This window comes from Tenrec ecaudatus, chromosome 3 (assembly GCF_050624435.1).
Source record: "Tenrec ecaudatus isolate mTenEca1 chromosome 3, mTenEca1.hap1, whole genome shotgun sequence".
Lineage (NCBI taxonomy): Eukaryota > Metazoa > Chordata > Mammalia > Afrosoricida > Tenrecidae > Tenrec > Tenrec ecaudatus.
This window is the reverse complement of record NC_134532.1, coordinates 40,195,243-40,221,204: the sequence shown is the minus strand read 5'-3', so window position 1 is coordinate 40,221,204 and position 25,962 is coordinate 40,195,243.

Below are 25,962 nucleotides of genomic sequence, written 5' to 3'. Positions count from 1 at the left end.
ATAATTTTCATAAATTGTCATTTCTTATCTTCAGTTGGAAATTTCTATTTATTTGGTAAGTTTAAGACTTTATACTAAGGTTTGTTAATGTTAGCATAATTGATATTTTGGCTTACATAATTATTTGTGATTTAAAAATAATCCCTGGATCCTATCTACTAGTGAAAACAGAACTTCCCTCTGTTTTACAAATCAAAATAAAGTCCCCAATTTGGTAGGTATCACTGGGAGAAAAATTTCCCCTGCAATGTGTGATTGCTAATATCAATATGTGTAACATTGGCCGGGTCATGATAAGGCAGAGATACTGGAGCAACATAGATTGATGAGAATTCATCTAAATGAGAAGATTGATGATGTCTTTGAATATAGGGACAGGTGGAGTTTCTACGTAACGATTATTTTTGTGTGGTAGCTGTTTCAAATTTCTTACTTGGGGGAGTGAATGCTTTCTGTGTTTCATCAGCTGGTTGAAACATTTCAACTGGTGTTCTGTCAATTCCTGGAACTTTGTATTTTGCAAATATCTTCAATACCGTTTGGATTTCTTCCTCGAGTACCATCAATTCTTGATCATATGCTATCTCTTGCTCGGTGTATTCCTTTGATCCTTTTTTAATATTTCCTGCATCATTTGAATTATGGTTTTGGTGAAGACTTCCGGAGGAACAAACAAACCCGTTTTAGAAGTACAGCTAAAATGCTCCTGGGAAGTGAGGATGGTGAGACGCTGTCTCATGTACTTTGAATATGTTATCAGGAGAGACCAGACCCTGGAAAAGGATATCAGGCTTGGTAAAGCAGAAGGGCAACAAAAAAGAGGAAGACACTTGGGAGGGATTGAATCATTGACTGCAACAATGGGCTCAGTCATAAAAACTACTGTGAGATGGACTTAGCAGGACTTGGCAGTGTTCCATTCAGCTATACATAGATTATCTGTGAGCTGGAACCTACTTGAGGGCAACTAACAACAACAACAGCAACACACTATCACTTACCTCACTCCAAGGTTTTCTTGTTTCCATTCCTCCTCATCTCCTCTTCCATAGTTGGGTAAATATTGTGCTTTTGATCTTACTTACATGGATGGTTAGTCTATCATGGGGGTGAGTTCGGTTCCGGACCTGAAAGGTGAGTAAAGGCCATTATTTTGAGGGTCTCTTTTGTGAATTTTGAGTTGGAATCCACATTTCCCCCACTCTATCCAGGACTTTCTAATGGGATTCCTTTTGGAGCAATCAGTAGTGATAGGTGGGCACATCTCGTTCTGGTGATTAATCACTAATTTTAGGTTTGCAATCCGATGGAAAGAAGCTTTTATAACTGATGGATCCATTGGGCCTACACTTGCATGCTATTGTGGATTGATCGACAATGAATTAATAAGAAGCCCTGTTTGTGTAGATGTTATAAGCTTGGTTGTTAACTGCGAGACTAGCAGTTTGAAACCGCAATCGTGTCACAGGAGAAAGGCGGAGATTTCTATTCCAGCAAAGATTTAATCTTGGAAACTCACAGGTTCAGTGCTACCCTGTCAGTATTTTTCTGAAAAACAGTTGTGTACAACAATGCTTTGGGGCACAGAATGGTCCTTTACTGCAAAGGTCCTTACTCTTAGTTCCTGCTTCAGTCCCATTAATACCGTGGCATGGTTGGATTGTTGGGTTTTTTGCATTACTTAGGAGCATGCACATCCAGGGAATCTGATTACAGACTTACACCCTCCATGTACATGGCTCTATTTCATCCATGTCACCCATGCACGCTCTCTGTGCAACGGGATGGTACCTTTTCTGCCACCAGGTGCCTTGGCCATTATAGTCTGGGTCTTTGCAGCTGCAGCCTCAGCCTCAGCTGTGGGCCAGTAGGACGGTAGAACGGACTCCTTCTAACTGGTTCCTCCTCGGTCCCCGCCCACCTCTTGTTAGGCACAGGGTTTGTGCAGGAAAGGAAAGGGGTGTGGCAAGAGCCGCCAGGAAGGGGAAGTGAAGGCGGAGACCCTGACCCCTCTGGCTCCTCCCACCCCAGTCACACCCAGACGGGACGGAAGTGGTCATGCATGTCCTAGCCGGAACTTCAGCTCACATTGCGTGTGCAGATGCTAGTCGCCTGTGTGCTGCATCAGGTGCTTGAGAAGCGCCTACATCCTGACCACTTTGTTGCTGGCGCTCCTAGGTAAGGGTGTTAGGCTCTAGGTTCGTGGATTTGGACTGCGGCCATTTTAGGGTGACCCTGCTGCACATAGCAGTCTGTTAGCGCCCTTTCCTTCCCCACAAGCTCTGCCAACACTCCTGTCCTGGGCAGAGGTGGGTGGGTGTCCCCAGAGTCCAGTTCTATATCCACGCTTTTGAATTGGTTGCCTGTGCTTTGTGTTGGGAATCTGTGTGGGAGAAAGGGGAATCCCAGGTTGGGGTTTCAGGCTTGGGGGTTCGCTGATTCTCATTTTGGGGGTCTTTCCTAACCCCTCCCTTGTTTCCTTTCACACAGCGGTGCCTCCTCCCCAAAACTCCTTACATCTCCTCAGCTCAAAGGTGAGTCCCGGGGTCTTGCTTCTGCTGACGTCCCTCTGGACCCGTTCAGAGTCTGTTTTAGGTGCAAGAGTCTCTTCCTGGTTCCATGACAAAGACGTCTTGCCTGGCTTTTAAGCTATTTATGGTGGTCTTATTTTCTTACTCCTTGATTCTATCTATATATTACTCTGGTTTTTCCTTCCCACTAAATTTTGTTTCTGTTCATTATTATTTCTGTTGGGTTTCTCAGTTTGTCAAGCACAGAAGGAGTAGATGCTTACAGATAAGAAATGATGGGGGAGGGCTTGTAGGGATGTCTGGTTGGGGTGGGGGTGGCTGCATTGGGAAAGGAGAGGGTCTTTGGGGAATTAAGGAAGGAGGGAACTGAGCAATAGAATGATGATGAGTTATTTTAAAGGCGATTTAACCATGGTGGAAAAAAGACAATGTTGTGAAATCAATTGTTGTAATGATTGTACAATCCTTCTTGAGATGTTCGAATGGTTGAATTGTGGAATATGTGCATTCAGTGCCCTAAAAAGTATTCCAAAGGAAAAGAAGACCTTCATCATGAAATAAACTATGCACGAGTCAGAAATCAAAGCGAAACAAACCCCAAACTAGGTAATGCCATCATGTTTGACCTCTTGCTTTGGGATGAAAACAGAAGTGGCCCTGAAATGGTCTCTTGGGTTTTGAGCATGGTGAGGCTGAAGGACAATTTACATGGAGCTAGTGGAGTGGCAACTTCCCTGGTGCCCTCGGTAATGATACGAAAAAGCCAGCTATCCAGGCAGCAGCAGGTACACAGTCGTCTGGATTTCCCAGGCCATGATGTTTGAGTGCTGTTTGGAATGTACCAGTTGAGATGCCTGGTGGGCGACATGCATGAAGGTGTCAATGATCAACGAGTTCATGATGCCCATGGACCTGGACGAGATGTGGAGTCCACATGGACCTACTTGAGCACTTTGTGAACATATATGGAATAGGTCTCCTTGCTGCTACATTGGCATTGCTTGCAGGACTTCCTCTGAGTCTTAGCTGGAGCTTCCTTGTGTCCCCTCCCCGGGGCAGGCAGGGACTTTGCAGCCTCAGATGAGTTGTTTGACTAGTGTGGTACACCTGGAAAAGGTAATGCATGTGTCCTAAGGCGAGCTTGGGAGATCAGAAACCTCCCTTGGAGCAGAAGGCGTAAAGCTCTCTTGATCTTCAGTAGGAATACAGACCTTGAAATCAGGACCTCAGGATCCTTCTGACCTTTGGGGTTTTAAGCAGCAGGTTTTGGGAAAGTTACCACAGGGATAACTGGCTTGTAGTGGGCATGCATTCATAGCGATGTTACTTTTTGATCCTTCAATGTCAATACTTTCTATTGCTGTGAAGCAGAATTCACCAAACTTTGGATGGTTTACCCACTATTAGGGAACATGAGCTAGTTTAGACCATCTTGAGACAGATTAGTTTTACATACTGATGATGTGTTGTTACCATGGTAACCCTGCTCAGAAGGAGAGGAACTGCAGATTCCCTTTGGGTGTCTGTGCTTGGCTGAGGAGCCAAAGGGGCGATGCTGCCTTCTGTGGGCTTAAGACAGAAAGACTCTTAAATTGCATGAAGGATAGGGCAGCGCCGGGGAGCCTCCATTGGGCTTGGACAGCCTCCAACCCCGCTGCCCTGGGCTGTGGTTGTCTGTAGATGCAAGTCCGCACTGGGTGCTGGGATCAGCAAGGTGGCTGCCCGCTCACCCGCCTGTCACTCACCACATGTTGGTGAGTAGCCAGGTGCTAAACCATTGGTAGGCGGCCTGCTTCTTGGGGTTTCCTATAGAGCACAGCAGCTCCCTCCCTGCGATCTATTGAAAGTACGCCGCTGGACACAAGGGTTTGTCTCACTCTCTGGTTCTCATGTCCTCAGGCTGGTGTCCAAGTCAGTGGGAAGCCCGGGGGCGCGGAAAGGAGGTAGGACCCTTTCTCCCACGTGAAGTCCTGCCAGGCATGCGTCCTCTTGATTGGCTGCCTCCCAGACTCCTCCCCATGCATCCCTGCCAGGGCCAAGTCCTTCAGTGGTCGCCTCTGGGCCTCATTGGAACCAGGAGTGTGCAGCAGGGAGCAAAGTCGATGAGGTCATTCTCAGGACAGGGAAACCTCCTGCTGCTGGCCCACGGCCACCTCTCCAGCCTCAGAGAAGGCGGGCAGATCCTGTCCCAGGACTGGGAGTTTATTACTGATCTCATGGAAAGTATTAGTAAGTGTTCTCTCAAAACCATTGTTTTGTGTGAACCCAATAACTTGAACTTAAGCAACAAAATAAGGAAAAACAGTGTTTATTCATCCTATGTGAATAATCTGGTCTCTAGATGCCAGAATCATTCATTTTCATCTATCTTACAGTTAGGCTGGAAGGGTCTCATGAAATTTTATTTGATTCAATTGTGCATAGACCTTTTAAGCAGTTTGAAACCCACTCAACTCTCATTAGTCCCTTGTTCTGCTAGATCCTCTGATCTTCTAGTTGATACCTCATTATAGAGACCTATAGAACTTATACTTTCCGTGAAAGACAAAATGTCACTTACAACCAAGTGACTATATGCTGTCCTTACACTAGAGCTCACATTCATGAAAATACTGTGCCATATGGCATTCTATGTGGAGCTTAGAGAATTGCCTTCAGCTCACCTCCAAAGGAATGGTATAAAGAGAGGTAAGAATTTTTCAGTGATTTTGTTGTAACCTTGCTTGTTCTATTTTTTGTTTAAATAAAGAAACCTCTTCCCTTTAAAAAATTTTTCTCCATGTTTTAATAAGAGAAATAATAACTTTGTAAACATAACTAGCACACTAGCATGTCTTTGTGTAGGTCTGGGATGTTTATTCATGGTTTGTGGGGCTGTTTTCATATTAGCTGTCATTGAGTCAGTTCCGTCTACAGGGACCAAGTGTACAGCAGAACAAAACAATGCACTCTCCTATGCCAGCCTCACAATTTAGTAAAAACCCATTGTGGCAGGCACTTTGTTAATCCATTTAGTAGAGGGATTCCTATTTTTCACTGCCCTTCTACTTTACCCAACTTAATATCCTACTCCAGGAACTTTTATCTCTATAACTTGTCCAAAGTATATAATATTAACTCTCACCATCCTTACCTCTAAGTAGCCCTCTGATAATACTTCTGCCAAGACAGACTTCTTTGTACTATGGATTTCCATGGTACTTGGGATATTCTTGCTCAAAACTACAACAACCACATTGATTCTTCTGCCTTCCCTATTTAATGCCCCTCTTTCACATACATAGGAAACCATTGACAATAGCAAGTTTTGGTCAGGTGAACCCAGTCTTCAAGGTAATATCTTTTCAGTGCTCTAAAGAGGTGTTGTTCCCCTGATTTATCCAAGGCAATGTATCTATTGATCTCTTGACTCTTACTATCACCATTCAGGTTTGTTGGTTTTTTTGGAGGTGTGTGAGAGGTATTTTTTCATAAACTAACTTTTTCTGGAAGGAGTTAAAGCTTACTTAAGCTTAGATTAAGAATGTTGATCAAGGAGGTGCCCAGTGTCCAACTTAGTTTTTCAACCAGCCTACCCCAGTATTCTGAGATTGAAATCTAGACTTAAGACCTAAGGGAATGGTGAGCCTTATATTTCAGATATTTATGATGACTGGGCATGATGGACTCAAAAATAAATTCTTTATTTTGCTAGTAGCCCGACTTGCATATTTGTTTTATAAGGGCACAGACGTACACCCCTGTCAAATAACTGCACTTCGCAACTCCTCGACTAAGAAACACACTGGGGGTTGAAAAGGGCAAAGCCAACAACATCCAACTAGGATATCCAACTAGCCACTTCAGGCTAATGTCTCCCTACTACGTCACAGCATAGCTTCTTCCCATCACATTTGTTTAGTGTTCATACCCCTCCAGGCTCCTGGTGGAGCATGTTTCACAGGCACATGCCTAGATACTAGCTTTTCTCTCTCTCCATAGAAATTCAAGACTATGGATGGGATGTCCTAGAACCCAAGCCAATAAGTCCTCTCCCACAGTTGTGGTGTTTGCCATCTGTCACCGTTACTTAGAAACTTGGAACCCATGCTCCAGTCCAAGATGACAGAATGGATGATAATTCATCTCTTTCCTGGATCCATTTTTTTTACTTTTAAGTTTCTGCCTTCACCTTGGCTCTTGGCATCACCCATCTAACCACACTTGCTTTTCCTTGACTCTAGGGTGCAGTCTTTCACAAAAGCTTTAACGTTGGGAATCCTTAAACACAAGAGCTGCAGAGGGTAAAAAATAAACATCCCTCTGGGCTTGTTTCCTAGTTTAGGCTGTCTCTGCATTGACCAAGTCGCTTCTAGAATTTGCTGCTTGTGTCCCTCTGTCTCTTGTTGTCCACTTGTAAAACAAGTCTCACTGATTACTACACTATGTTTTGTATATTATTATGACCTTATAAATGGGGTCCCCAACCATAGTTGTTTCTTCACGCACAATAGCTCTTGTGGGGTATCCAAAGAGAAGAAAGGGGACTGGGACAGTACAATGTTTTATGAAAAGCTCGCCATTGGTTGGAGTGGGATATATGATCATGATTCAGCTTGATTATTTTAGCCAATCATGTCAAGGGTTACATACTGAGGTGGAGTATTGGTTGTACAAAAACTTTCTTCATAAAATATCACTTCCTTAAATTACATGTCTTGTAAAAGAAGAAATTTATCTTCAATAAGGCTTGAGATTATATCTTAAAACATCAACTTTATTCTAACATTTAACATTATTATATATATGACATGGATTAAATGTGTATAATGATATTAGAGAAATTATTAAAATGAAGAAAAATATATAAAAGGATGAGTCACTGAAATATAAATCATGCCAAAGAAAAAGGAGAGATTTCTTTTACATTGAAATCAAGATATAAAAGAATAGGAATTGTTGGTACAGTAGTGTGGAAATAAGAATCAGGAAGAAGCTGTGACTGCTACTTTAAATATAATTAAATTCTGATTATTTAGTTATCATTAAAATATTAGGGAAATATATTATACACCATATTTATTTGTTCACACGCTTTGACTTCAGCAGTTATGTCAGGAGGGTGAGTATCGTAGAATGCCAATTTAATAAAAGAAAGTATTCATGCATTGAGGGAGGGCTTGAGTAGAGGCCCAAGGTCATTCCACCATGTTAATAATAAACCTATAACTGTAGACACATAGATCTATTTCCCCATCCTCATATAAATGTTTGCTTGCACATGTCTTTGTCTAGACCTCTATAAATGCCCTTTGACTCCTAGCTCTTTCCTCCTGCCCCACTACCATGCTTTGACCCACCTGGTTTACAGCTATACCTCTTCTTTACGTAACCTTACCCTTGATTATTCCCTACCAGGCCTGCCACTCCCCCCTCACTACCATTTTGGGTCCCATGTTGTTCCCTTGTCCTTGCGTTTGTTAGCACCACTTCCTTACCACCACCCCCATGTCCATATCCAAAGTCCCCCGGAACTGTCTGTCCTGTTGTTTTTCCTCCAGATAGTTCATTCAGCCTGTCTTATTTAGACAGACCTGTGGAGACAATAACATGCACGAAAACAAGACAGAGGAAAACAAAGCAACAGTATACAACCAGACAACAAGACAACAAAAACAAACCACTGACAAAGAACAAAACAAAACACATCAAGAAAGAAGAGCTTGTAGATAGTTCAAGGATCATTTGTTGGCTTTTAGGAGTGTTTTCCAGTCCAGTCTGTTGGGGCACCACGCCCTGGCCCCTAAGTCCACTTTTAGCATTCCCTGGGGACCTTGCCACTCCATTCCCTTGCTGTTCCACTGCACTCCACCACATTTTGCCTCAGAAGCAACAAAGCCCACATGGAAGAACACACCAGCTTGTGTGATCACGAAGTCCTGAAGGGATTAGTTATCAGGCATCAAAGAACAAAAAATCATATCATTGGCTGCACACCTCCATGATATGATTCGTGAAGACAAACGGCTGCATAAGCAAATGTGGCGAAGAAAGCTGATGGTGCCTGGCTATCAAAAGAGATAGTGTATGGGGTCTTAAAGGCTTGAATTGAACAAGTGGCCATCTAGCTCAGAAGCAACAAAGCCCACATGGAAGAAGCACACCAGCCTGTGCGATCACGAGGTGCTAAAGGGACCAGTATAAGGCATCATGCAATATATATACATACATACATACACACACACACACACACACACACACCATAGTGAATGAAGGGGGAAGTGCAGAGTGGAGACCCAAAGCCCATTTGTCGGCCACTGGAGATCCCCTCACAGAGGGGTTTAGGAGAGGAGATGGGTCAGTCAGGGTGCGACCTAGTACCGATGAAGAACACAGCTTTTCCCCAAACCCTGGATGCTTCCTCCCCCCCAACTACCATGATCCAAATTCTACCTTGCAGGACTGGATAGGGCAGAGGTTGTACACTGGTGCATATGGGAGCTGGAGGCACAGGGAGTCCAGGGTGGATGATACCTTCAGGACCAGGCATGTGAGGGGCGATACTGGGAGAGTGGAGGGTGAGTGGGTTGGAAAGGGGAAACCAATTACAAGGATCCACATGTAACCTCCTCCCTGGGAGATGGACGGCAGAGAAGGGGGGTAAGGGAGCCTTCGGATAGGGCAAGATATGACAAAATAACAATCTATAAATTATCAAGGGCCCATGAGGGAGGGGGGAATGGGGAGGGAGGGGGGAAAAAGAGGACCTGATGTAAAGGGCTTAAGTGTAGAGCAAATACTTTGAAAATGATTAAGGCAAAGAATGTACGGATGTGCTTTATACAATTGATAAATGTATATGTATGGATTGTAATAAGAGTTGTATGAGCCCCTAATAAAATGTAAAAAAATATTGTAGCAATAAGTTTATTGACTTGCCTTGAAAACATAGATTCTTCCTGAAAATTCACCTTTGAAGTCAACCAATCAAAGATAGGCCAACACTCAACTTAAGCATTGTACTTCCAAGTCTATACAGTAATCCAGGTCCATAATTGCCTTTCAGGAAAACCTGGAATCCATTCATTCTCTGAGACTAGAAAATGCCTGCTTCTATTACATGAATGTCAATGATGGGGGCCTGACAAAGAGAAGAATGGACTCTATTAGGATAGTGTGGACTCTGTCCTTAAAATAAATACCTCAGGTTGAATCCTAATCTTCAGCTCAGGGGCTCAGGGTGGTCTCTTTTAGGGCAAGAAGTTCAGGCCAACAATCTGACATATGTAAGTGATCACTCCTCTTCTGTGTCAGATTGCAGATTTGCCACACATAACAAAATGCAGTCCAGTCTAGGGAGCCAGAAACCTGGGACTGCTGTCTTGCACACTTAAGCATCACAAGGATTTGAACTTCTGAATGGTTGTGAACCAAATCCATTCACCTGACTCCAAATTTCCTCGTGTGTCTGCTTTTTATTTAGAGAGTGCATTGATTTTTCTTCCAGAAGCTGTACTACAAAATGGTGAGTACTACGTAAACCTAGGGTGTTTTCATTATACAGAGTAAGGTCAGATAAGAATCACTGGAAACCTAAGGTTAGATTATAAGGTAAAAGTGTGATGGGCGGGGGACAAGGGATGGAGTTTTATGAAGCAGTCTATTGCTATCAAATGCATATGTGGTTCCAAGCACTGGATAACTGTGATAATTTCCTTATGTGCCTTGAGGCTTGTTATATAAGGTTTCAGCTGCCTGAAACCTCTCCACCAGCACCCCATTTGCCCATCCATCAGCTTAACTGTCTCTCCACTCACTGCTTGGGAAGCACTTCCCGCAGGTATGAGCCCATGGCTGGAGGCAATCTCACTTCTGCCTACTGCATTGCCTTTCCAGGGGAGCCACTTCAGGCTGGCTCCCAGCACTGCAGAGCCTTGTGCCCGTGTCCTGGAACGCTAAGCCTGCCTCACCTCAGTGCATTCCTCCCAGTAGAGTGGGCTGCCATCATAGCCCAGACCCTGTGCCAGAGCCAGCCCTTTCTGCCCTGGTGCACCATGGAGTATCCAGTACCAACCGCTGGGAGTGCTAAACCTGCCCACCAAGGCGTGTTCCTCTGAGCCCGGACCCTACACTGTTCATAGTGCTGGCCAAACAGTGACTGTTCCTGCCTATTAGGAAGGGTAGCTACATGACTTTGTGTTCCCAGCAGAGCCGACTTTGTCCACCCCTGTGCACTGTGGGGTTTGCAGTGCCAGCAGCTGGGAACTCTGAGCCTGCCTGCTGCGGCGCTCTCCTCCCAGTGTGGAAGGTGGGCACCATTGACCTCTGTGTCCTGTTGGAGCCACTGCTGCCCTTTCAGGCTAGCCCCACATTGCTGTGGAGCCTGTGCTGTTCACAGTGCCTGCAGCTCAAAAGACCACTGTTCCCTCCTCCTAGGGAGACTAGGACACGGTTTTGGGATCCCCACAAGAGCCATCTCTCCAATCAAAGCATGGGGTGCCCTGTGCGGTCACCAGTGCCAGCTTTTAAGCCTGCCACCCCAGCCCTTGTAGCCAGCATAGGAGGCAGGTGTTCCAGCTGGAATCTCCCTCAGCACCCTGTGTGGCCCCAGCCCTTTCATGCCTTCATAGGAGGCGGGTACTGCGGCCAGCATCTCTCTCAGAAGGGGCAGAGTAGGAATGAGGACCCAAAACAGTAAGTCACATCTTCAATGGAAAGACACCTGCTGAAGACTGAATAGAGACTCTGGATTCTAATGTAGGCCTGAACTTCCCACAGGCAACAGGGCCTCAGCATTTGGAGAATGACCGTGGACACTGTTTTAAATGCCCTTTACCCAAGTGACGCTGGTACATCTGAAATGTCAGCATCCCCAAATTCAGTATCTCCATTTATGCTCTGGACACAGCACTCTAATTGCTGCTTACCCAAACTCACAGATTGAGCTTTATGGAAAATTGTTCATATTATTGACAATTAAGAAGTAGCAACTCAAAACAAGCGTTTTAAAGCTAATTTCCAACAGTGCTTCCCTTTTCATTTCTCTTTTTCATATCCTAGGTCTCAAAAATGGTCCAGAGTTAGAGTTGGTCTCCCTAACTCATTTTCTGCTTGGTTATAACCACTGTATTATATCACAACTAACCAAATTTAAACCAAATTCACCTGGACTTCTCTGAGCCAGATGCTGTTGAGGGGAATAAGTAACTGCTTTGACAGAAAGAGCCATATATTTTATCAATATCCAGATACTTAAACACAGTCATATTTGTGTGTGTCATTTAGACATTGCAGGCTTGGTTCTTTTTTCACATATAGGCTGGAATGGCATCACTTGATACTGGTCTTTTCAACAAAGTGCCATCTTATGCCATCTGCTGCTGGGGGTTGTCTGACCACCTTAAATCCCAGACTATGTGTATCTGCCGACTAGTCCAGGTCACCTTCATCTCTAAATGTGATGATCATGATTGTCTCAGATAAGTTCATGACAGAGATCATGAAATCTGAAGTGTAAACCTAATGACAGTATCCCTCTGAATTTTATGTTCTTATTGCACATGCTAAAAATACTCTTTTTTTTCCTAATTACATTTAATTTATTTAGTCATTTTATTGGGGGCTAATACAACTCTTATAGCAACCCATACATCTATCCATTGTTTCAATCACATTGTACATACGTTGCCATCATCATTCTCAAGACATTTGCTTTCTGCTTGAGCCCTTGGTATCAGCTCCTCATTTTGTTCCCCTCCCTCTCTTCTACCCCCTCCCTCATGAACCTTTAATAATTTGTAAATTATAATTATTTAGTCATATCTGACACTGTCTTATGTCTCCCTTAACCTATGTTAGGGTTGTTAGTCACCAGGGAGGAGGTTACATGTAGATCCTTGTAATCCTTTCCATCCCACCTTCCCTCCACCCTCCCAGTATCACCTCTCAACACTGGTCCTGAAGGGATTAACTGTCCTGGATTCCCTGTGTTTGTAATTCCTGTCTGTACCAGTGTATATCTACTGGTCTAGCCAGATTTGTAAGGTAGAATTGGAATCATGATAGTGGGGGTAGGGGAGTAGGGGAAGGAAACTTTTAGGAACTAGAGGAAAGTTGTATGTTTCATTGTTACTACACTGCACCCTGACTGGCTCTTCTCCTCCCTGTGACCCTTCCATAAGGGGATGTTCAATTGCCTACAGATAGGTTTTGGGTTTCCACTCCGCTCTCCCCCTCATTCATAATGATATGATTTTTTTGTTCCGATGATGCCTGATAACTGATCCCTACGACGCCTAGTGATAACACAGGCTTGTGTGCTTCTTGTATGTGGGCTTTGTTGCTTTTGAGCTAGATGGCAGCTTGTTTACTTTCAAGCCTTTAAGAGCCTAGATTCTGTGTCTTGTGATAAATGGACACCATCATCTTTCTTCACCACTTTTGCTTATGCACCCATTTGTCTTCAGTGATCATACTGGGAAGGTAAGCACCCAGTGGTATGATTTTTTGTTCTTTGATGTCTGATACCTGATCCCTTTGGCACTTCATGATCATACAGGCTGAGGTGCTTCTTACATGTGGGATTTGTTGCTTCTGATCTTGATGGCTGATTGTTTACCTCCAAGTCTTTAAGACCCTGGATGCTATATGTTTTTATAGCCGCGCTCCATCAGCTTTCTTCACCACATTTTTTTATTCACCTGCTTTGTCTTCAGTGATCATATCAAGAAGGTGAGCATCACGGAATGCCAGTTTAACAGAACATAGTATTCTTGCATTGAGGAAGTACTTGAGTGTAGGCCCCAATGTCCATCTGCTCCTTAATACTAAACCTATAAATATATGCACATAGATGTAATTTCCTATCCTCATATAAAAATATATTTACATATGCATGTGCCTTTATTTAGACCTCTAGAAGTGCCCTTTGCCTCCTAGCTCTTTCCTCTATTTTCTTTAACTTTCCTCCTGTCCCACTATCATGCTCAGCCTTCATTTGGGTTTCAATAATTCTTCTCAGCCACATTACCCTTAATCATGCCTTACCAGGCTTCCGACACCCTCCTCACCACCAATTTGGATCACTTTGTTGTTCCCTTTGCCCTGGATTTGTTAACCCCAATACCTTTCCCCCCACCTCCACGTCTTCCATGTCCCCCTGGAACTGTCAGTCCCATTGTTTTCTCCACCAGATTGTTCATCCTGCCTATCTTATTTAGACAGACATGTGGAGATAAAAACATGCACAAAAACAAGACAAAGCAAAACAAAGTAACAAAAGAACAAACAACAACAATAAAATATCCAATGACAAAACAACAACAAAAGAAAGCCTGTGGTTAATTCAAGGACTGTTTGTTGGCCTTTAGGAGTATTTTCTGGTCAAGTCTGATGGGGTGCCAAGCCCTGACCCCAAAGTCTGTTTTTGGTATTCCCTGGGCACTTTGTTGCTCTGTTCCCCTTGCTGTTCTGTTACACAACCTTAGTGTTTTGCCTCTGTTTGTTGGGGGACCAGATTGGGTGAAATTCCCACACTGTGTCTCCAGTGTTGTCCCCTGTAGGGCTATGAGTCTGTGAGGGATGTTGTGTCTCATAGTGGGGCCAGACATATGGTCTTCTCTGTGGATTGGCTGCTCTGAGCGGGAATATTGTCCTCCAGACCTGGTGGGCCAGGATGTGTTCCACTATCTCTCTTCCTCCCCCTTAATTTGCTCCTGTGTTCTCTGCTCAGACATGTCCTTCTTGACCTGCAGCTTCAGTGCTGTCCACTGAAATAAATTCCTCTGGGGGCTACAAATATTCTTAATAAGCTGAAAAGTTCTCCCTGGACTATGGAAATCAACACCTTGAGCTTTACACTCAATGGCATGGATTTCTTTCCCACTGCCCCAAGCCACAGGGTGATATTTGGTCAGTCATTTAATCCAGTTGCTCTCAGTACTTTCCAATTTGGAATTTGTAGAGTAATATGGGCCCAATGAAAGGGCAATCATATTTATTCCACTTTTCTACTATTGTAGAGAAATCATGAATAATTCTTTACAGCTTAAAAGTATACCTACTTGGTTATTTCATGACTGTGATTAAGACATTATGTGAAGAAGACAGTCTCATCCCTGTCCACATTCAGTGTCTCCATGAGAATCTAATGGATGAGTGAAGATGGTACTCTCATACATTCACCTCTCTTGCTACTCGAGGCTGTAGCATGAGAGCTAAGTGATAACTAAAGCCAAAAATCTTGTTCCAGCACACCTGGACCACTGCTTTTTCTCCTGAGTGTCCTCCCAATGTAGCTTCTGTGCACCTTGAGAAAGACAAGGAACAAAATGAAAGTTAGTTTAAATTATATACATTGTTTAAATGATATATATATTTCATTTAAACTATACTACACGCACAAATTTCAGTGTTTAAATAGTTTCTCAAACTGACCTTTGTGTTCTCTGAAGTGCCAACTTGCAATAGAAGCTGATGAACTATTAAGAAATGTCACATACCAGAAGATTTCCGAAGAATTAGATTAAGTGTGTGTGCCTGTGTATATATACTCTCTATACCTTTATAATCTACTTAAAATGATAGAACTATTGACATAAGGGAAATGATTAGTTGTTGAACTATGTGACATAAATTCACCATGTTGAGCTGTGAACATGGGAGTCATAAAAGCAGATAGTTTTATCTCCACAGGTCTATAAATTCTGTAAAAAAATTGGGGACCCTATTCCTCTAAAACAAAAGTAAACCAAACAAATTATCTTCATCTTTACTTCTATGGAAATTCTCAGGAGTACAAAACAGATTTGCTAGTTCTTGAAACCTACGGTGTATTCAGTAATCTTTGCCAATACCATCATTCAAATATACATTAAGTTTTCATTGGTCTTTTAAAATTCATTGTCAAGATTTATTTTCCATATTAGGTGATAGAGAATGACATGGCTGGGGTAAGACATACCGTAGTCCCAACAATGACATTAAAATATTTAATGATTTTTTTAAGAAATTTCTTTTACCTTGTATTTCTTGCCTGCTTCTTATATTGATATTGATTGTGAATTTAGGTGAAATGAATTCTGTGACTGCAGTATTTTCTTGTTTTTTCATGACATTTTTTGGAACTACTTGAGAGGACTAAATATTTCTATATAATGAAATATAAACCACATTGAAGGCTCTAATCATTTGTATCCATCAGTGAGTGCTCAATATATCTTCATATTGGTGTCATCTGTGTGTCATAGTCATTGGACTGCTAACTGAAAAACTGTCCGTGTGATAAATCAAGTTTTTCTGTTCTCTTCCCATAAATAATTACAGTCACAAAATTTGTAGAGCATGGCTATGAGTCAGAAGAGACTCAATGACATTGGGTTATGGGCTCTATGAAAGACACTTCTAAGAAATATAAAGCAAAAGTCATGGAAAGGGTATATTTGTAGAAACCAACTGAGATAATGGCCTTATATACAAAATATGAACCAAGTTCTTAAAACTCAATAAATAAAAGTGACAGGAGACTAATTGTTTTTAGGTACTATTTTTAATGTTGAAGCTATTTGGTTGCTGTGATGATTACCTATCATTTATAATCTTTGTAATGTTCTTGATTCCCGTAATCTCTAACAGTATGGTGCACACTTGTTTTTTCTGTTAAGGCATAAGTGCTAGGTAGATAGACGATAGATTGACAAATTGACAGAGAGATTGCTTGTGTTAGGCCTGGTTGTCTAGAGAATTCAAACCAGTCACTCAAATATGTGTAAGAAATAGCTTTATATGAAGAAGTAATTACATATTGACAGAAACATCCCAGCCCAGTCCAACTCAAGTCCATGAGTACGATACTATTCCATAGTTCTTCTTTGGACTCATGCAGCCACATGCAATGATGCTGAATGCAGGAATATCACATGATGGTAGGTGCAAACTCTTGTGGATCCAATGTCTCTACAGCATAAAGATGAAGACACAGAGTTGGGGGTGTGGGTGGGTTCCAATGTTCCTTCCTATGAGAAAACCATGCCCACAAAGAGGTACCATCAATCTGTGACCTCAGTGACAGGCTAGATTTCACCACATTATATATTTTCAATTTGACCTGAAATTATGTAACTACCATACTGATAGTGATAGATAAATGATAGATAGATAGATATGACAGATATTGATAGGGATAAATATTCTAGCAGTTTTATTAGTATGTCATCCACATGTCATAAAATTCAATAATTCAATCATGTCAAGAATAGTTGTGAAGTTATCACCGCTTTCAATTTTAGAACATTTTCTTCTTCCTTGTACTCATTAATATTCATGAATTAAGTTTTGTAATTGTAGCAAAAATATACACAACAAAACATTCTCCAATTACACAACTTCTATATGTATAATTCAGTGCCATTAATTAAAATGTTTCAGGTTGTACAATGATTATTCGTATCCTTTTCCAAATTCATCCACAACCATTAAACTCAATGATCCCTAAGCAACATTGCTTTCTCTTTCAACCACGGTAATCATTGGTCAAGTTTGGCTTCTATCTGTTTGTTTTAGTAGCAATATTCTTCATACAGTATTCAAATATCACACGCTTCTATGTAGAGATAAATTGCTTTTAAAATGAGTTACATAGACATCATCACAATCATTACAAGTGCTTCTTCCCCCCTCCTGTACTTACTGTATGCTCCCCCAATTCCCTCATTGTCCCCGCCTCCCCTTCACACATCCCCCCTAAATCATTGCATTACCTATTGTTTCTATGCATCTACTCCTGTGCTTCACAGTCTGGGAAACCCAACAGAAACCAAAACAAAGAATATAAAGATAAAAATAAAGATTAATAAAGAAAATACCACCAACAATATCTTAAAAGCCCCTCCCCCCCAAAAAAATCTTAAAAGCCAGAGAAGAAATTACTGTAGTGGATAAAGTGAGGAATACTTGAAGCTACCACAAATTCATGTTGAGTCAAGAGAGAGGTTAACTGAAAAAGTATCATATTGTACTATGGTTTGATTGACCATAATCAAGATTACAATGATCTCTGGCTGATAGTAAAACTGTTTTAGACCCTTTCCTGTGTTTAAAGAGGATATGCCAGAGATTTACTCTCACTAGATGGTTTACAGATGGATTTGGGGTCCCCACTGTCCTACATACTTTCCTATAATTTTTTTTGTTTTGTTTTTCACAATTAAACTTTGCTATTTTTCCCTCACCATATTTGGATTTTGTTATCTTTGCATCACACATGTGCTTCATCCATGTGGACTTAGTTGACACCTCACTTAGATTAGTGATTGTTTGAATACAAACCTTTAAGACCCCAGACACTATTACAATTGATAGCTGGGCGCCATGTGCTTTCTTCACCACACTGCTGTAGCTCCCTTACCTTCAGTGATTGTTTCATTAAGGTCAGTATTGAGCAGGCCCTGTTATCAGAACTAACTGTTCTTGGATTGGGAATAGAGTTAAGTGGGAGCCTATAATCCATCTGCTCTGGTTTACTTTGGTGGTCATATTATGACAAAAAGACCACCACCACTACCACCACCACCACCACCACCACCACCACCAATAACAACAACAACAAAAAGGCGTAAAACAAAGCCCCCTCAGATGTGATAGCATCAATAATTTATCTAATGACATAGAATTTAAGATACTGTTGATATGAGGGGTTTATGCAAGTATATAACTTTGAGTTGCTATCCACGAGTTGTTGCTTTGTACAGAGAGATTTCTTAATTGAATGACCTCTGCTTACACTGAGCATGATTCTTGGTGTTAGGGAAAATTTACTTTTATCAATTGTTACAAGTGCAGGTACTTGCCTATCAGATTAAAACTGTTCATATTATTGCAAGGAACGCATTGAGGTATTAAATATTTGGTGGTTCTCGGTGTCACTGCATTGGACACCCACTAAGCAGGGATGTCCAATGACCAACATTTCCACAGTTTTTCCCTCCTCTGCCTTAAAAATAGTTCAATCCTTAATCAAGGGTACAGGTAGATTTGGGGTATGGCTCAGTGCATTCAGTAGGGCTTCTACTCTGAGTCCTCCTGATGTGGCCCTTGGCCTGTAAGGCCAACATCTACAGTCATCATAGTGTTTACTCCATAGCATAGTTCATCCAGGGTTGGGTAGAAACATATTATTAGTGTCAACCCTGGAACATAAAATCAGGTTTATTGACCACTTAGGTTCCCAACAATTATTGTTTAGCATCCCTCACTAAGTGAGGTTGCTCCTCCTCATTTACCAACCAAACCCAGCAACAAAAATATCAACACCTCCTTTCAAATGTAGTTGCCCCCGTCCCCTGGTCTTACTTTGATGTTCCGGTAAGGTTCTCCCTTCATTCCTGTGGGGGGGCTGCTCATTTGTCAGAGCCTTCTCTCACTGTTGTACAGCATCAAATGGAAAATCTTTCCCCTTTTCCCCTTTCTTGACAGAGTGACCCAGCCAATGTGAGGTCTCTTTGTTTGAGGTGATTCTTACAAAGTGCACACAAGGGCGATGATGTATGGTTCATGGCTGGTAGGTAACTTTCTGCACTTTTGTTTAGGAATTGATCTCTAAGATATTTTGAATTGGGATTTCTCCTTATATTACTGGGTTCATACAACATTTGTCCTTTTGTGATTGATCAACATCGCTCAGCATAATTGTTTCCAGGTCCTTCCTTGTCCTTGCACTATTTTGGTTTTTGTTGTTGTTTTTAGGAATGCATTGTTTTCCATTATGTGTACACACCATAGTTTCTTAATTCATGCTTCCACTATGGGACATTTGTCTGCTTCCAGTTTTTGCTATTGTGAATTGTGCTGCTTTGAATATGGGAAAGCATACAATTACACATATTGTGTCTCATTTCGTTGGGGTATATACTTAATAGTAGTATTGATGGGGCATATGGAATTTCCGTTCCCAGTTGTGTATATACTGCCATATCATTTTCCATGGTGCTTTATTTACTAGTCCACTATACTGAATACTAGTTCCAACGTCTACACATCTCCCGCATTTGTTGTTTCCTGTGGGTTTTGTTTTCTTATTGTTTAATTGGGCTAGTATTATGGGTATAAAGTGGTATCTTGTTGAGGTTTTAATTTGCATCTTCCTGATGACTAGTCATCACAACCATTTTTTGTGTTTGTTAGCATCTGTACTTCATTTTGGAGAAATGTCTACTTATGTCTTTTCCCCACTTCTTAATTAGTTAGTTTGTTATTTTCTTATTGAGTTGTTGTAGAGTTCTGTACATTTTGAAGATTATATCTTTGTGTGATATGTTGTTGGCAACCCCTTACCCCCATGCCAGTTTGTGGGCTCTCATTTTAATCTGCTGATAAAATATTTCACTATGCATAAGTGATGTAATTCTAGATGTTCTAGTCATCTATCTTGTCTTCCTCTGTGTGTTCCTCTTTCATTGTACTTAGTGGTCTCTGCATGAGCTGCAATAGAATACTTATATTTGTTACAGCTTTCTCATCGATGATGTGGATAGCTTTGGGGTTTACATGCATTTAAGGGTGAATTTAGTCCATTGACATTCAGTGAGATTCTTGACATGTATATATTTGTTACCGACATTTTTCTTTACATTTGTTAATGTTTTGTGTGAGTCTTTAATGTGTATTTTCATAGTTTCATTGTTTTTCCTACATTAATTTATTGCTTTCAGTGTCGCTCTGGGTATGTTTATTTTTGTTAGGAATTGTCTTTATGTTGGTTTCAAATAAATGTGATGGTGTTATTGATGGCCATAGTATTTCACTGGATTTTGGGTTTGTTTGTTTTTTTAACAGAGTGGTGGTCTTGTTCTTGTGAATTCTTTTAAATTCTTTTAAATATCATTTTACTAGGGATTCATACAACTCTTATCACAATCTATATGTGAATTTTTGAATTTCTTCTTCTCTTACAATGCTTTTATTTCTCCATCATCTTTGAGTGATATTTTTGCTGGGTAAAATATTGTAAGTTCACAGTTTTTCTCTATTTTCTTCTTGCCTGCATAGTTTCCATTGAGAAATCTGAAGTTATGCTATTTTGACCCATTGTATATAATTGTTCTTTTTTGTTGTTGTTGCTATCTTCACTTACATTTTCTTCTCTTACCAATTGATATTAGACATAGTGAATACATTGTGCAGGGTAGTTTTCCATTTGGGGTTTCTCCTGATTGTAATTCTTTTGGCTTCCTGAATAATTATCATTTCATCCTTTAGACATTGAGGAATATTTTCTTAAGGGAATTCTAATACTATTCCTTGTTTGTATGTATTTTTTCCTTCCTGTTCTGGATTCCCATTAGATATGTTGTTCCTCTTGATTGCATCCTACATTGTTCTTAAAGTTTTTCTATTTCTCTTTTGCATTTTATTTTACTTGGAGTCGACAGATTTATCTTCAAGCCCACTAACTCAGGTTTCTCTCTCTTCTCTTCTGCTTCCTTTTTAGAGTGTTTTGTAATGCTGCTATTGTATTGTTTAATTTTGTTTGATTTTTTATTCTGTGGTATATAGTGAACTTACAAGCTTTTTTCTATTGTTTTACTTTTCCTCTCAGTCTCTCCCTTCATCTGTTGTATGAGTGCTATCATTATTCTTTTAATATATTTCTCTGGTAATTCCATAGCCTGTTCAATTTCAGACATTGCATTTAGTTCTGTTTGGAATTTGGTTGTTTGTTTCTCTTTCTTGTGTGTGTGTGTGTGTGTTTAACTCTGTTAGATAGTACAGTAGAGGGGCAGTGGACAGTATGAACAGTATGAGGGAGAGTGTTAGATTAGGTTTTATTTGGGTAGATTAAAAAGTAGAAGACGAAGTGTTGGAGGAGGGAGAAACAAAGAAAAAGTAAGCAAAAAAAGTGAGAGATCCTGTAGTGTTATTTTGTAGGTTAAATGAAAGGAAATTAGGTCTCCCAAATGTACTTGTTGCTATGACCAGAAAATGGGTAATGCTAATAGATCAGGGGGAAAGATAATAAATTGTAAGAATAGAGTTAGATTTTATTTTCATTAGAATGAGATAGAAAGAAAATGTTGGAAGGGAATAAAAGAAAGGGACAAATAAAAGATAGGTTAAAAGGGATAAGAAATCAACATTTAAATATTAAAGAAGGAAAGGGTAAAAGTAAAGTTTTAAAAAATAATAGAAAAAATGATACTAGAGTAAGAATCGTGAGAACTCTTTATATATGTTTGTTTGGGCTCTAAGTTTTGCCCAGGAGCATTGTCTCTGATGTGGGTGCTAACTTCTGGATTGATGATGGGTTCAAAAACTGGAAAAAAAATTTAAGTGAATGCAAAAAGGTAAATTAACATTACCCCCCGCCCCCAGTTCTTACGTATACCAGCACATAATGAAGTCCTGATTAAGGATGAATTATAAGAAGAGTGCACAATTTGTTTTAAATTTGGAGGGATTATAGGAATGATAGAACACAGAGCAACAACAATGCCAGCAAAAGAACATCTGCTGTCTAAACCTTGTCCTTGGGGAAGCTAAGGGTGTGTGGATCAGGAGTTTTTGAGCAGTTGGGGACAGTGTCTGGTAGTGTGATGATGTTATAACATGTAAGAGTAGGGTTGATATTAAGACTAGTGAAATGGTTTTGGTACCTGGTATGGCTGAGACTCCGGAATTTTTATGATTTAGGTTAAATATCTAAAGATGACAGACCTCTAGTAAACAAGATCAGAGTAGTTGGGGTTCTCTCTTTTCTGGATGATGTACATGACTAAATAGGGCTGGAAGAACGGGTCTGTGGGGGTACCTCCCCCCCAAAAAAACCCCAAAACACAACCAAAAGAAACGGGAAAAGCTCCACTGGGAAAAGTTTTTGTAATATGCACTTTTTTCCCCATTAGGCAAGCATTGAGTTAGTTCACCCAGTGATGTCTCCTGGGAAGATTCCTTCTGGTCACAGTGAGTTTTGTCGTGAAAGCAATTTTGCTTGAACCTCGAATTTGTGATGGCCAATTTAAGAGTACAGTGTGTGGCTTTGAAATTATGTTTCCTGATCAGGATATATGAACCAGTGGAAGACACCAAAGAAAGCTCATCAAGTGAAATCAAATTTGTTGTTGTTGTTTACTGTGAGGTGGATAGTGCATTTGGAGTTCATTCCAACAGATCAGACTTTAATTACCCTTTCTATTTAGAGGTTTTGAAAAGATTGCATAACATGTGATCCCAAGGGAAAAAAAAATCCTAGTTGGTAGTTGAGGAGGGCAGCGATTTGATGACATAGAAGAGGTGAAGAAAAATATGAGGGAGGTGTATCAGAAATCCCAACGGACAAATTTGAAAAGTATTTCCAAAAATGGAATCAGATTTGACAAATATATTAAGTGTAATGGCAAGTAGTTTGAAGGTGATAAGGTTGTTTTGTAAAAAAAATTTAAAAAAAAATTAAATACATAGCTTAAAAAATCCATTTGGGGGCCTTTTATACCCTTCACCTGCTTAGCTGGTCTAGTAGGGAGGAATGAAGCAATAGCCTACTGTTTTCATCCAGGTAGACTAAAGAAACAAATTTATAGACACTCATATGTGTATAAGAAAGAGGTTTAACCCAGTTCAGAATATGTACATAAGTCCAACATTAGCCCATATGTCAGATACCAGTCTATAACGTCCTCTTCAGACTCGGGAAACACATGTAATGATGCCGAATGCAAGAAGATAGCAGGCCAGTGGGTGTGAAATCTTGCGGATTCAATGACATTGTGAGAATCTCTGAACTGGCACGAGTGTCCACACGGCTTCTGCAGCATAGGGCACTAGCATAGTTCATGTATCTTGTCAGCTGCTGTTTCCCAGGGAGTGAAGAGAGAGAGAATGTCTCCCATCTTCAAAGATGAAATCCAGGAGTTCCCAGAATCCTCAGGAGAAGGCCTTGCCCACACAGAGGCCTCATTGGCTATGACATGTTAGGCAGACTAGAATCCACCCTTCCCTCTTAATACTCTCAAGTACAAAATTGACACCAGGTTATGTAACTACCACACCGAATCAAAGGGCAGGTTGTTTATCTGAGTGGCTTGGGGTGCTGACCAGGGATGGAGTTATGGGACAACTGATGAATAGCTAGGTATGTGAACAAGGAGAAGTTTCTTGGCCCTAAACCTTTTGGTCTTTGTCATATGCCCAAATTCCCTGCCCATACTTTTAAAACCCACTGTTGCAATTTCTATTTGTATTGTGAGGACAATACCTTGTTAATCAACCAGGTGTGTATTAACTGCTATAGAAATATTTTTTTAATCCATGCTTTTTTGGTCGGCATCTTAAGATGGGGAGGGAGGGGCAGAGCTGTATCTCCTGGAAAGAGGAATAGTTGTAACTTCCCCAGCTTCTGAGAGTTAGTATATTCACTATCTATGACTATTGCAGGCTGCCCTGTAGAGTTATTGCCACACTTCTTGGGTATTGTGTTAGTCCGGGTTGACTAGAGAAACAAATGCAGAAGCATTCCTATGCATGTAAGAGAGAATTTTATATCAAAGAGCAATTGTACATTAAGAAAACATCCCCGCCCAGTTCAGAACAAGTCCATAAGTCTGATATTAACCCATATTTTAGTACTAGTCCATAAATTCCTCTTTAGACTTATGAATCCATGCAATGTTACTGAATGCAGGGAGATCCCAGGCCAGTGGGTAGAAATTCTTGTGGATCCAGTGGTGGTGGAAGCATCTCAGCACTGGCATGGGTCTCCACATGGCTTCTCCAGCTTCAGCGCTCTTGCTCCATCAGCATGGTTCCATATGTCTTGCTTGCAGGAAGACAAAGCAGAGAGTGTGTCTGGCCTCTAGTGAGCTGTTTATCTCCATAGCCCCTCCAAATGAGGACATCAAACTGAGACATATTTGACAAGCTAAATTCCACCTCTTTCCTCTTATTAGACTAAAGGTGACACCAGATTATGTAACTACACTGTTAGGTTGTGCTATCTCGGTTATTGGGGATTTAGGACATCTAGGGCATCCGACCAGACCTCCATTGACTTGTGTTGAAAGCCAAGTCTACTTGTGCTTATGTTGGTCTCAAGCTAGTTCCATAGAGCTATGTTTCTGAAGCTCAGCAGTTCCACCATCCTAGCTAGCTCCTGGACTAGGAAAATTAATTCTAGCAATTTGGGAATCTTCACACAGTTGGTTATTGTTGAGGGCCGGTGACAAAGGGGAGTCTATCAGCAAATGTTGCTGATCTTTTATTAAATTTGTGTTATGTAACTTTCTGCTGAAAATCCTGCATTCTGGAAGTGTAGCATATCCCTCTCCTGGTTCTTTTCCGCTGGTCTTTGTGGAGTCCTTCCCATGTGTACTGCTTGGTCACCATCTTGTTCTTCCTCCAAGATATAGGTATTGCATACATATATATGCATATACGCAAATGTAGTTAAATACATTTCTCCACTATCTTAGATATTTTCACTAAACAAAAAATAATCAAAATGTAAAGCTATTGTTATGAACCTTCCCCAAATATTCTATGCTCCTTGATTTACAGAACGTCATGCTGAAAGTTCCACAATACTCAAGGGATGTTCTCTGACTTTTGGGAAAATACAGAAATATGCAGGGGGAAGATCAGCTCTTTAATGTGGATGGTGTAAGGCAGCATTTCTCAACCTGAGGGTCGGGATCCCTTTGGGGTTGGGCGACCTTTCATAGGGGTCAGCCAATTCATAAGAGTAGCAAAGTTATAGTATGAAGTAAAAACGAAAATAATTTTATGGTTGGGGGATCACTACAACGTGAGGAACTATATTAAAGGGTCATGGCATTAAGAAAGTTGAGAACCACTGTTAAGTTTCTAAACAAAATCCTCAATGGACAACCATTCTTACTCTTGAAGAATGAGCTGGTGTATTGTCATTATAGATAGAAAAACAGATCCTTTGTGCAACATTCTAGGACATTTTCTCACTAATACCATGTTACATTTTCTTGAAGCTTATTCATAATAATACTTTTTGATTTTCTCTGTTCTATGAGAATTTCATTCCAGACTAGCCCTTTAGAATCCACAAAATCACTGTCATACATTCTGAATTGACCATTATTCTTTGAATATCAACCTAGATGATTCCTATAGATCTAACTGTTTTCATTGGAACTCTCTCTCTGGATCATTTTGATACATTAAAGAATTATCAATACTTAAGTTTCATTCCACAAAACTGGCTTCATTAACTTCAATTTCCTACAAAGCAGCTCTTCAGGAGCAATTTTTTAGCTCATCAATCCCTGTGCATTGCTTTTTGGCACCAATCAAGAAACCAAAATTGTGACTAAATAATTGAAAATGCTGAACCATGTGAAATTCCAACTTCCTTAGTTATCTCCTCAATGGCAACTCGACAGACTTCTTCCACCAGTACTTCATGTCATCCAGATTCTTCATTTGTACCAATTGA